The sequence below is a fragment of the Balaenoptera physalus genome, assembly GCF_965194825.1.
Source record: "Balaenoptera physalus genome assembly, chromosome: 10".
Classification (NCBI taxonomy): Eukaryota; Metazoa; Chordata; class Mammalia; order Artiodactyla; family Balaenopteridae; genus Balaenoptera; species Balaenoptera physalus.
In genome coordinates, this window is record NC_138889.1 from 72,957,331 (window position 1) to 72,970,104 (window position 12,774).

The 12,774-nt window shown below is 35.8% G+C and overlaps 1 pseudogene across 1 annotated transcript in view; it reads right to left on the bottom strand.

Annotated features, from left to right (window-relative positions):
* The window catches only part of LOC309668148 (large ribosomal subunit protein uL22 pseudogene), a 33,302-nt pseudogene extending 22,163 nt beyond the window's left edge, over window positions 1-11,139 (bottom strand). Inside the window, exon 1 of the transcript in view lies at window positions 1-11,139. This exon is cut by the window's left edge and continues 22,163 nt beyond it. The product of the transcript in view is annotated as a large ribosomal subunit protein uL22 pseudogene (transcript).
* Between the last annotated feature and the right edge of the window lie 1,635 nt (window positions 11,140-12,774).

Genomic DNA, 12,774 nt, shown 5'->3' on the forward strand with positions numbered 1-12,774 from the left:
CCAACCAGGAGGCTATTTGCTGTCGCAAAGGTTCCAGTGAGAGATGATAGTGGCTTGGGTCAGAGTGGTGGCAGTGGAAACTGTAAGAGGTGGATATATTTAAGACATTGTTGGAGATGTCTTTCGCTCTTCTCACGCACCCAACATCAAATCCATTAGCAGTCTGTCTGCTGTACCTTTGAAATATTTCCAATCCAATCACTTCTTACCACCCCCTCCACTTTCACCCCAGTCCAAGTCCCCAGCATCTCTTGTCTGCAGGTTATTAGTATTACATGATTATATTGTTGTCGTAGCTTCCTAGCTATTCTTTCTGTATTTACTTTTGCTCCACTTCACAGAATGATCCTGTTAAAATGTAAATCAGACTAGGTCGTTCATTTCAAACCTCTCCAACAATTTCCTATTTCACTCAGACGTTCTAACAATGCCCCACAAGGCCAAACGTGATCTAGCCTTGTTATTTCTGATATCTCTTGTCACTGTCTGTTTTGCTTATTCTAGTCCAGCTACACTGGTCTCCTTGTCATTCTCTCACCATACCCAGGGCCTTTGCACTTGCTGTTCTCTTTTTGAGGAACACTCTTCCCCTAAATCTTTGCATGACCTGCTCCCATATATTATTCCAGGCTCTACTCAAAGGTGTCAGCTTAAGAGACGTCCTCCCTGACCATCGTATGAGAACTGCTCCATTGCCAGCCTCTATCCTCTGACCCTGCTTCATCTTCCTTCAGAGCACTGACATGTTGGATAGCTTTGTATTTATTTGTATATTGTTTCTTTTCCTCAACTGGAATGTGAGCTCCTGGGGAGCAGATGTATTGCTGTGTTATTGTTACATGGTCAGAAATATCCACCATGTAAATGATTTGGTTGAATGTGGCAGTGAGGAAAGAGACAGTGCTGAGGATGGCTCCCATGTTTCCAGCTTAGAAAGTAGGGTAACTGGGAGTGCTGTCCACTGAGATAGGGAAGTTGGAGGAAGAAGGGTTTTGGAGAGATCGGGAGTTTGAAACTGGACAGGCTGAATTTAAGATAACCTTAAAACATCAAAAGGGGATATCTAGTAGCCTAATGGACACATGGGCTTGTAAAGTGATCCATATATGGGGGTTCTCAGCCCTAGGTGACCAATTCCTCCCGGTTTGCTTAGGACTTTTCCTAATTTTACCACTATGTCCCAAGTCTTGTTGAAACCCCTCAGCCATGGACAAACTGTGCTGGTTGGTCAACCTACAGTCATCACGTAGGTCATAGATGGAAGCCATGGCATGACTGTCGGATCACAGGGAGAGTGTGCAGAGTGAGAAAAGATGCTTGTCCAAGCTTGAGCCCTGTGGAGCTCCAGTGATAAAGACACTGTGTGTATGCTTCATCTCCCGTTGGGCTCTGGGCTCCCTGTGGGCTGGGAGGCATGATGCATGGTAGCTGCCCAATCATATTTGTTATGAATGAAAAAAGAATTAAAGGTTGAATAAGTGAGGCACAAAGGAGGCTGAGAGAAATAGGAGTAAAGAAGAGTTTTAAAGTAAAGTTTTAAACATTGTGTTACTTCTGTCCTCTGTTCAAAACTCTTCAAAGATTTTCTCAGGTAAAAATTCAAAAACCTTGCTTGCAAGGCCTTGTAGGCTCTACTTTCTCCAGCGTCATCACCTGCTTCTCTTTACCTTGCTGCCTTTGCTGCCACAGGGCCTTTGTACATCTCTGCCTGTTATGCTCTTCCCTGATAACTGCAGTGCTAGTAGAAGAGGAAATTGGAATGAAGAGGGATCTTTTCTATCTTTTTAAAACTCCCTCCCTCTCTTACGTGTGTGTGTGTGATAAGTTTCTCTAGTCATCTTGGTGGGTATGTGTATGTAGTGATATATCATTATGGTCTCAATTTGCACCTCTATAACAAGAAATGATGTTGAGTGTTTCTTTTGAACATTTGGACACCCCATTTTGTGAAGTGCCTCTTTAAGCCCTTTTTGTGTAATTTTCTATTGGATTGTTTTTCATTTTCTTGTTGTTTTGTACAAATTCTTTACATTTCTGGATACTAAACTTTTGTCAGATATGTATTATAAATATCTTCTACTCTGTGGCTTTCCGTTTCCCCATTTTAATGGTATCATTGATAAATTCTTAATTTAAAAGTATTCCAATGTACCAATCTTCTTCTTCATGGTTTGTGCTTTATGTATCCTACTAGAATAATTTTTTTTTTTTTTTTTTTGCCAACCTGAGGTCATGAAGATATTCTCCTATATTTTCATCTCGAAGCTTTATTGTTTTTCTTTTCACATGTAGAGCTACGCTTTCTGGGACTCCATCCTTCCCATGCTGTACTACAGTGCGACTGTTCTTACACATCAAGTGGCTATATGTGTGGGTCTGTTTCTAGATTTTTCATTCTGTTCCATTGGTTCCTTTGTCTATCTTTGGGCTAATACCACACTATGTTTACTACTGTAGCTTTATAACAAGTCTTGATGTGGCACAGGGTGTGCTTGACCTATGTTGATCCCGTTGCCTCTAGTGTGAAATACAAACTCCTTACCAAGGCCTACAAGGCCCACATTCTTGTCCCTGCCTATGTCCCCAATCCCATCTCTCCACTCTCCTAACTCACTACATCCCAGTAGGCGTTTCTGTTCCTTTGAAAACAGACATTCAAGACTTGTTCCTGTCTTAGCACCTTTGCACTTGCTGTTCTGTTTCTCTGGATCTCTCTTCCCCAGATCATCACAGGGTTAGAGCCTTCTTGTTATTTCAGATGCCAGATGAAATGTCCCTTTCTCAGAGACTCTTCTGATCACCTTCCCTAAATAAATTTTCCCTCTCCCTTCTGCCCTTGCCCACACTCTGTCACCTTGCCCCGTGCAATTATAAGACTTACCAGTATCTGAAGTAACATGTTTATTTATTTATTTGGCATATTATAGTTCTTCCTTCCACTAAAATGTAACTTCCAACGGCCATAGGACCTTGTCAGTCTTTTGTATCCTTGCTGGATGCTTAGCTACTAGACTAGTGCTTGGCACATAGAAAGTTCTCAATAAATTTTGATGGGAAGAATTTGCTTTTCTTTAATTCATTGGTCTCAGTATCCTCTGAAGACTTTCTTCCTCTTCTCGGTGAAGCTTTTGAGATATTTGAAAGCAGCAACCATTTCTCCCTGAAACTTTCTCTTCTTAAAATTAAATGTCTTTAGTTGCTTCCACTTATACATGGATGCATCTTTGGCTTAGCTGTTTTGTTTAATCATACAGTGAGTTCATCAACACTTTAGATCACACTTTGTACCTTCTCTCTGTGAACCTATTCCTACCATATACACACAAATACATCTTGCCTTGCCTGATGCTGCTCATGGCCAGGAGACTCAGGAAATGTTTGCCAAATGAAAGGCTGAATGTAATGTGCTACAAGCAGAGAATCCCTGGTGCTCAGGCCTTGAAGGGTGAAAGGATCAACATGGCTTCCCTGGCCAGATTTATTACTCTCCCTTTCACTGCATTCTGTCGCCCACACTCCCAGGGCCTTTGTAAATCACTGGGTGTTATTCCTTCACTTACACATTTTTTATGACTGTCCTTTTAGGACCACATAAATCACATGTCAAATCAGGTTATTAGTGGGAGCTATTTTTTCTCTCCTGTCAACAACCTGGTATTTTAATTCACTTTGGACTTTTCTATTTCTATTTGTAACCCTTCTCTGGGATGTTGGATGCTGGCAGAAAGATTTGCTCTGAAGGAAAATCGGGGGGCGGGGGGGAGAGTTAGACCAGATATCAGACAACAAGTGTATAGTCTTATAGTTATGAGAATGATGTAAAAAAAGAACCTTCTACCTTTGTCACCGAAAGATGACCTTAATCCCTGGGTTAATCAGGAGGCTTTCCTTATTAGCTAAGGAAAAATGAAGAATTTCCCTCAGGAACATAGAATTGGAGAAATATTTGGTTTAGGGTAGAGATTAAAGGTCATTCCATCATTCAAAACATATTTGAGTGAACCAATAAGGAAATATGAAGAGGGAGGAAGTTACTTGTTTAAGTTAATGGCAGAGATGTGCTATGAACTCAGACCTCTTACTATTTTAGGTGTTAAAAAGAAATTTTAATGTCAAAATACTATAAAATACAAAAAATTAAAAATCCCTCATATTCCCACTATCAACAGTTGAAAGTGTTAACATTTTCAAATACTTTTTACTTCTGGATCCCTTTGATTTCCATCTTCAGTCTGACTTTCACTCCCTCTACATATATGGGCTCACTATTATGCTTCGTATGTTTTCTTCCCAGACTTCATTTTTTTTTTCTTTTCTTTTCTTTGCATTTATTTTTTGTGGCATTTATTCCCGGGCCATAAATTTTTGTTTCTTCAGTTTCTTCTAGGCAACCTCCTCTTCTGGTTTAGGAACAATCTGTTCTTTTTCAGTAAGGATCAGTTCACTGTGGCAGGGAGAGCTCACGTATGGGTTGAGTCGACCATGAGCTCTGTAAGTCCTGCGCCGCATCTTGGGGGATTTGTTCACCTGGATGTGCTCAGTGACCAGAGAATCTACATCTAAGCCCTTAAGTTCAGCATTACTCTCTGCATTTTTGAGCATGTGCAGTAAAAATTCAGCACTCTTTTTGGGCCACTGACCGTGTGTCCAGCCCCACTGTTTGGCCTGGGCACACCTACCAACTCCACCATTGTAACCATGGAATGGCACACATTGCTTCTTTAAAGAGACATCCTTCATTTACTTGGTGGCTTTTCAGATATGCATACCCTTAATGGCCTGGGCAATTTCACGAGTGTTCTTAAAGTGAACACGAAGATTTGAACCTCTTGAATTGCATGATTTTGTGGGGTTTTCTGGGTCAAGTGAATAACAAACCATATTTAGAGGTCACCTCAGGCCGCTTACCAGAAAAGTTCCCAGCCTTTTAAAATATGTACTTATGCATTTTTGTGCATATCCATAGATCTCTATAGTAGTATTTTTTGTGTGCTTTTAAGATTTATAAATATAATCACAATGTTTATAGCAGTATGCAACTTGTTTTTTTCACTCCACAGTGTTTTTTTTTAAGGTCTTTCCATGTTAATTCACATTAACCTACATGTTTATTTTAATTGCTGCATGGAAGTTATGTACCCCCATTTTTTCCTTCATCCCTTTTTTTGATGCACATGTAGATTGTTTCTGACTTTTCCAATTATCAAATAATGATATTATGAACATTCATGTAATGGTCTCAGTGCTTATAGGTATGATTATTTTTCTAGGTAAATAATTAATCCTAGAATTGCTGGGTCAAAGGGTATGAACAGTTTTAGTTTTAATAGAAACAGTCAAAACTTCTCCAGAGTGGCTGTACAAACTTATATTCCTATTAACAGTGAATAGCAAATGCTTTTTTCAACAAGTCCTTGTTGAAACACTTAATATTATCAGAATATTTTAAGTTTTCCAATTTGACAAATTAAAAAAATTCTCATTTTTGTTTTAATTTCACTGAGCTTGAAATTAAGCTTTTCTTATGCTTATTGATGATATTAAAATTGTCCTTATAACCTTTGTCCCATTTTTTATCTTTTTATTATTGCTTTGTGGGAATTCTTTATATATTCTGGATCTTGAACGTTGGTTGGTTATTAGTCATTGCAAGTAACTCTCCCCATTTTATGGCTTGTCTTTCCACTTTGTTTATAGGGTATCATATTAAATGGACATTTTCAATTTTTAATGTAGTTAAATTTATCATTTTTTTCTTTATGACTTGGTACTTTTGCTGTCTTTTTAAAGAAATTTTTGTCACTTCTGATCAAATATGTTCTCTTTTTTTCTAATAGTTTAAAGTTTGACTTTTAAATTTTGGTGTTTTAATAAGTCTGGTATTTATTTTTGTGTATAGTACGAGATAGGGATTTAACTTAATTTATTTTTTGTCTAGATAACCAATGTTCTACACCTATTAATTAAGACTATTATCTATTCTTTCTTCATTACTTATAATGACACCTTTGTCAAATACTAGATTTCCATATATGTATGTACTAGTCTTTGGACTCCCTAATCTGTTCCATTGATCAATTAGTCTATTTTAACTTTGTTTTAATTTTAATATCTGGTAAACTGAGATACCTTACTTATTCTTATTTTCAAAATGGTCTTGGTAATGTTTCTTTATAAAAATTAACTTTTAAAATTTATATATGAGAAAAACACACAGGTTTTAGATATACCATCTGATGAGTTTTGATATACCTATACATGCGTAACCACCACCCCTACAAATATGTAGAACATTTCCATCATCCCAGAATATTCCCCTAGGCCCCCTGCAGTTAATATCCCACCCTACCCCAAAGCAGGACTGGAATATAATGAGTTGAATAAGACAACTAGGATGCAAAATTTAAGGAAGCATTTGCTCACAATTCTGCAAGTGAGTGCTTTCTTAAATCATGTGCGATAGGCTCTTCACTAGCCTAGCCCTAGTGCATCAAAGGCAACTGCTGGTCCAATTTCTATCATCATAAGAGAGTTTATTTAGCCTGTTATGCACTTCATACAAATGAAATAATAAAGAAAGTACTCTTTTGTGTCTGACTTCTTTTGCTTAATGTAATGTCTATGAAATTCATCCATGTTGTTGCATGTATCACCAGTTGGTTAATTTCTATTACCTACTAGTGTTCCATCTAGAATTTACCAAACACAAAAATGTTTATTCATTCATCTGTTAATGAACATTTGGATTGTTTCCAGTTTTAGTTATTATGAATAGTTTCTGTGAATATTTGTACACATCTTTTTTTGTGGGCGTATATTTGTATTTCTCTTGAGTAATGTCTAGGAGAGGACTTTCTGGGTCATAGAATAGGTGTTTGCTTAACTGTAAAAGAAACTGGCAAATTATTTTATAAAATGATTGGAAAATTTACTCTCCCACCAGCGATTGGAGACCTCCAGTTTTTCCACATCCTTATTAACTAGTCATAGTTTGCATGAAGTTGCATTTCCCTGGCAGCTAAAGTCCAGAATCTTTTCATGTGTTTATTAGTCATCATAACTTCTGTGAAGTACCTGTATATTTATTTGATTGATTGTCTTCTAATTATTGATTTTTTAAAGTATTTTTTATATATTCTAGAGATACATTCTTGTCAGTTATTATTATGACTTTTTTTTATCCTGGTCAGTAGCTTGAGTTATTTTTAATAATGTCTTTTGAAAAGTAGAAGTTTATAATTTTAATAAAGTCCAATTTATTTTTTCTTTATACTTTATTATTTTTGTGTCCTATCTACCTACATCTGTGATTGCTAAGATTTCTCCTAAATTTTCTTTAGAAGTTTTATAACTTTAGTTTTTATGCTTTTAAGATCTGTGATTTACTTTGAATTAATATTGAGTATGGTATGAGGTAGGGGTCCAAGTCTGTTATTTTCCTGGATATGGATATCTAGTTGTTTAGCACAATTTGAGGAAAGGGACATTATTTTCCCACTGAATTGCCTATTAAAATCAATTGATTGTATATGTGTGAGTCTATTTCTGAGCTCTCTGCTCTGTTCCATTGATCTAATTTTCTAAACTTCCACCACTATCATACTGTTTTGCTTTATAACAAGTGATGAAATCAGGTAAAGTAATTCTTCCAATTTTGATTTCCTTTTTAGTGACTATACATCAATTTGAAAAGAACTGACATCTTAACAATATTGAGTGTACCAATCCATGAATATGGTATATCTCTCCAAGTATTTCGATATTTAAAAAGTTTTTTTCAGTAATCTTTGTAGGTATTAGTGACAAAGTCTTACACATCTTTTATTTACATATTCCTAAGTATTTTATATTTTTTGTGTTATTTTAAATATAATTTTTTAAATCAGTGTTTTTATTTTTTATTACTAGCATGTAGAAATGCAGTTTATTTTTGTATATTGCCATTTTTTCTGTAACTTAGCTGAATTTACTTACTGATTTCAGCACTTTTTGTAGAGTTTTTAGGTTTTCCATGTAAACCAGCAATCTTCAAAACTTTTTTAAATCTCAAGAGTGTTTAGACTCTTACAAATTGTTGGGAAACCTAAAGAGCTTTTTAATATGGGTTAGATTAATTGTATACCTACCCATTTAGAAATATAATCAAAAAATTATTTAAATATGTGTGCATCCATTTGAAATAGCAATAAACCCATTGTACATAAACATAAATAACACATTTTTATTTTTAAAAAACTCTACTTTCCAAAACAAACAAAATAGTGGAATTGTTTCATATTTTTGTAAATTTCTTCAATGTCTAGCTTAATAGAAGATGGATGGATTCTTTTTTTTTTTTTTAATTAATTAATTAATTTATTTTTAGCTGTGTTGGGTCCTCGTTGCTCTGCCTGGGCTTTCTCTACTTGCGGCGAGCAAGGGCTACTCTTCATTGCAGTGCACAGGTTTCTCATCACGATGGCTTCTCTTGTTGTGGATCACGGGCTCTAGGTGCGCAGGCTCCAGTAGTTGTGGCACGTGGCTAGGTAGTTGTGGCTTGTGGGCTCTAGAGCGCAGGCTCAGTAGTTGTGGCGCATGGGTGTAGTTGGTCTGTGGCATGTGGGATCTTCCCAGACCAGGGCTTGAACTCATGTCCTCTGCATTGGCAGGTGGATTCTTAACCACTGTGCCACCAGGGAAACCCCCTGGATGGATTCTTGTATCTGTTTCTACATTCTATCTGTTACAATATCACACATCATGCCTCTGAAGAACTACACTGTACACTCATGAGGCAATGTGGATAAAAAAAGCAAGTAACATCTTAGTATTACTTTGAAAATGTCTTTTACCTCATGGACTCCCTAAAAGAGACTCAGGGACCTGCCAGGAATCCTTGGACAATACTTTAAGAAGCACTTTTGAGAGCAATTATATCAGCTATAAACAAACAAAATGAGTTTTACTCTCCCAATTCAATTTTTATATCATTTATTTTTCCTGTCCTTTTGCTTTGGCTAAGACCTCCACTACAATGTGTAATAGAGTAAGGAGAGCAGACATCATCACCTTATTCCCAAACTTGGGGGAAAAGTTTTTAAAATATTACCATTTACTATGATGTTTTTGTAGATGCTTTTAAGTAGATTGAGGAAGTTTCCTGCATTGTAGTTTTCTGAGGACTTTTCTTTTGTTTTATCATGAATGGCTATTAAATTTTGTCAAAATGCTGTTCTATATCGAGATGATTATATGATTTTCTTCCTTTTTCTGTTAATTGTGGTAAATTTTATTGATTTATTTATCATTGATGAATCAACCCCACACTTCTAGGATACACCCCACTTTGTACATATTTTTATATATTGCTGGATTAAATTTGCTAATGTTTTAGAAAGCATTTTTGCACCAATGTTTGTAAGATTTATTGGCCTCTCATTTTCTTTTCTTGTAATACCCTTGTCACGTTATTGCATTTATGTTGACCTCACAAATTCACTGGGGAAACACTCACTCCTCTTTTATTTTCTGAATGAGTTTGGTTAGATTGCTATTATTTCTTTTTTAAGGTTTTGATAGAATTCACCAGTGAAACCATCTGGGTCTAGCTTTGTATAAGTTCTGATTATAAACCCTTTTAATAGATATAGGCTGTTCACTTTTTCTATTTTTAGTTCTTGTGGCAGTTTTAGTAATTTGTGCTTTCCAAAAAATTAGTCATTTTCTTCTATGTTGTTGAATGTATTTACATGAAGATGTTTATATTATTCTCTTATTACCCTTTAAAGTCTATCTTATCTTCAATAATATCTACTTTTGAATTTCTGGTATTGTTAATTTGTGTTTTGTCATTAATTTTTTAAAGAATTTGTTAATATTAATAACAATTTTTAAGAAACAAATTTGGGTGTTGGTAATAGTCTCATTTTTTTCCTATCATTGATCTGTTTGCATCTGTATTTTTTTAATCATCAGATTTAACTTCCATGTTTTTTGTTCCTTACTTCTTAATTCAAAGATTTAGTTCATTGATTTTGAATCATCTTCTTTTCTAAAATAGGTACTTTAAATGCATACATTTATCTCTATGACTGCCCTGGTTGCCTCCTATATTTTTTTTGTCATCATTCAATGCAAAATAATTTTTGATTCCCTATTAATTTCTTCTTTGATTTGTATATTATCTAGAAACGTGTTTAAATTTCAACTATTGAAGGATTTTTAAAGCATATCTTATTGCTATGGTTTTCTGATTAAAACACTTGAGTCAGACAATATACTGTATAAGATTTCAATCTTTTGATGAAAACATAGGATCTATCTTGGTGAACTTTTTTTTTTAACATCTTTATTGGAGTATAATTCCTTCACAATGGTGTGTTAGTTTCTGTTTATAACAAAGTAAATCAGCTATACGTATACATATATCCCCATATCCCCTCCCTCTTGTGTCTCCCTCCCACCTTCCTTATCCCACTGCTCTAGGTGGACATAAAGCACTGAGCTGATCCCCTTGTGCTATGTGGCTGCTTCCCACTGGCTATCTATTTTACGTTTGGTAGTGTATATATGTCCATGCCACTATCTCACTTCATCCCAGCTTACCCTTCCCCCTCCCCATGTCCTCAAGTCCATTCTCTACAGAGAATTTGTTTCATTGGGTCCTATTTGTTTATTTTTGTTTTTATTTCCATTTCTCTAGGAGGTGGGTCAAAAAGGATCTTGCTGTGATTTATGTCATAGAGTGTTCTTCCTATGTTTTCGTCTAACAGTTTTATAGTGTCTGGCCTTACATTTAGGTCTTTAATCCATTTTGAGTTCATATTTGTTATATGGTGTTAGGGAGTGTTCTAATTTCATTCTTTTACATGTAGCTGTCCAGTTTTCCCAGCACCACTTATTGAACAGGCTGTCTTTTCTTCATTGTATATTCTTGCCTCCTTTATCAAAGTTAAGGTGACCATATGTGTGTGGGTTTATCTCTAGGCTTTCTGTTCTGTTCCACTGATCTATATCTCTGTTTTTGTGCCAGTACCATACTGTCTTGATTACTGTAGCTTTGTAGTATAGTCTGAAATCCGGGAGCCTGATTCCTCCAGCTCCATTTTGCTTTCTCAAGATTGCTTTGGCTATTTGGGGTCTTTTGTGTTTCCATACAAATTGTGAAATTTTTTGTTCTAGTTCTGTGAAAAATGCCAGTGGTATTTTGATAGGGATTGCAGTGAATCTGTAGATGGCTTTGTGTAATACAGTCATTTTCACAATGTTGATTCTTCCAATCCAAGAACATAGTATGTTTCTCCATCTGTTTTATCATCTTTAATTTCTTTCATCAGTGTCTTACAGTTTTCTGCACACAGGTCTTTTGTCTCCTTAGGTAGGTTTATTCCTAGGTATTTTATTCTTTTTGTTGCAATGGTAAATGGGAGTGTTTCCTTAATTTCTCTTTCAGATTTTTCATCATTAGTGTATAGGAATGCAAGAGATTTCTGTGCATTAATTTTGTATCCTGCTACTTTACCAAATTCATTGATTAGCTCTAGTAGTTTTTTGGTAGCATCTTTAGGATTCTCTATGTATGGTATTGTGTCATCTGCAAACAGTGACAGCTTTACTTCTTCTTTTCTGATTTGGATTCCTTTTATTTTTCTTCTCTGATTGCTGTGGCTAAAACTTCCAAAATTATGTTGAATAATAGTGGTGAGAGTGGACAACCTTGTCTTGTTCCTGATCTTAGAGGAAATGGTTTCAGTTTTTCAGCATTGAGAACGATGTTGGCTGTGGGTTTGTCATATATGGCCTTTATTATGTTGAGGTAAGTTCCCTCTATGCCTACCCTCTGGAGGGTTTTTATCATAAATGGGCGTTGAATTTTGTCGAAAGCTTTTTCTGCATCTATTGAGAAGATCATATGATTTTTATTCTTCAATTTGTTAATATGTTTTATCACATTGATTGATTTGCGTATATTGAAGAATCCTTGCATTCCTGGGATAAACCCCACTTGATCATGGTGTATGATCCTTTTAATGTGTTGTTGGATTCTGTTTGCTAGTATTTTGTTGAGGATTTTTGCATCTATGTTCATTAGTGATATTGGTCTGTAGTTTTCTTTTTTTGTTACATCTTTGTCTGGTTTTGGTATCAGGGTGATGGTGACCTGTAGAATGAGTTTGGGAGTGTTCCTCCCTCTGCTATTTTTTGGAAGAATTTGAGAAGGATAGGTGTTAGCTCTTTTCGAAATGTTTGATAGAATTCACCTGTGAAGCCATCTGGCCCTGGGCTTTTGTTTGTTGGAAGATTTTTTTTTTAACATCTTTATTGGAGTGTAATTGCTTTACAATGGTGTGTTAGTTTCTGATTTATAACAAAGTGAATCAGCTGTACATATACATATATCCCCATATCTCCTCCCTCTTGCATCTCCCTCACACCCTCCCTATCCCACACCTCTAGGTGGTCACAAAGCACCGAGCTGATCTCCCTGTGCTATGTGGCTGCTTCCCACTAGCTATCTATTTTACATTTGGTAGTGTATATAAGCCCATGCCACTCTCACACTTCGTCCCAGCTTACTGTTTGAAAATTTTTAATCACAGTTTCAATTTCAGTGCTTGTGATTGGTCTCTTTATATTTTCTGTTTCTTCCTGGGTCAGTCTTGGAAGGTTGTGCTTTGCTAAGAATTCGTCCATATCCTCCAGGTTGTCCATTTTATTAGCATATAGTTGCTTGTAGTAATCTCTCATGATCCATTGTATTTCTGCAGTGTCACTTGTTACTTCTCCTTTTCTATT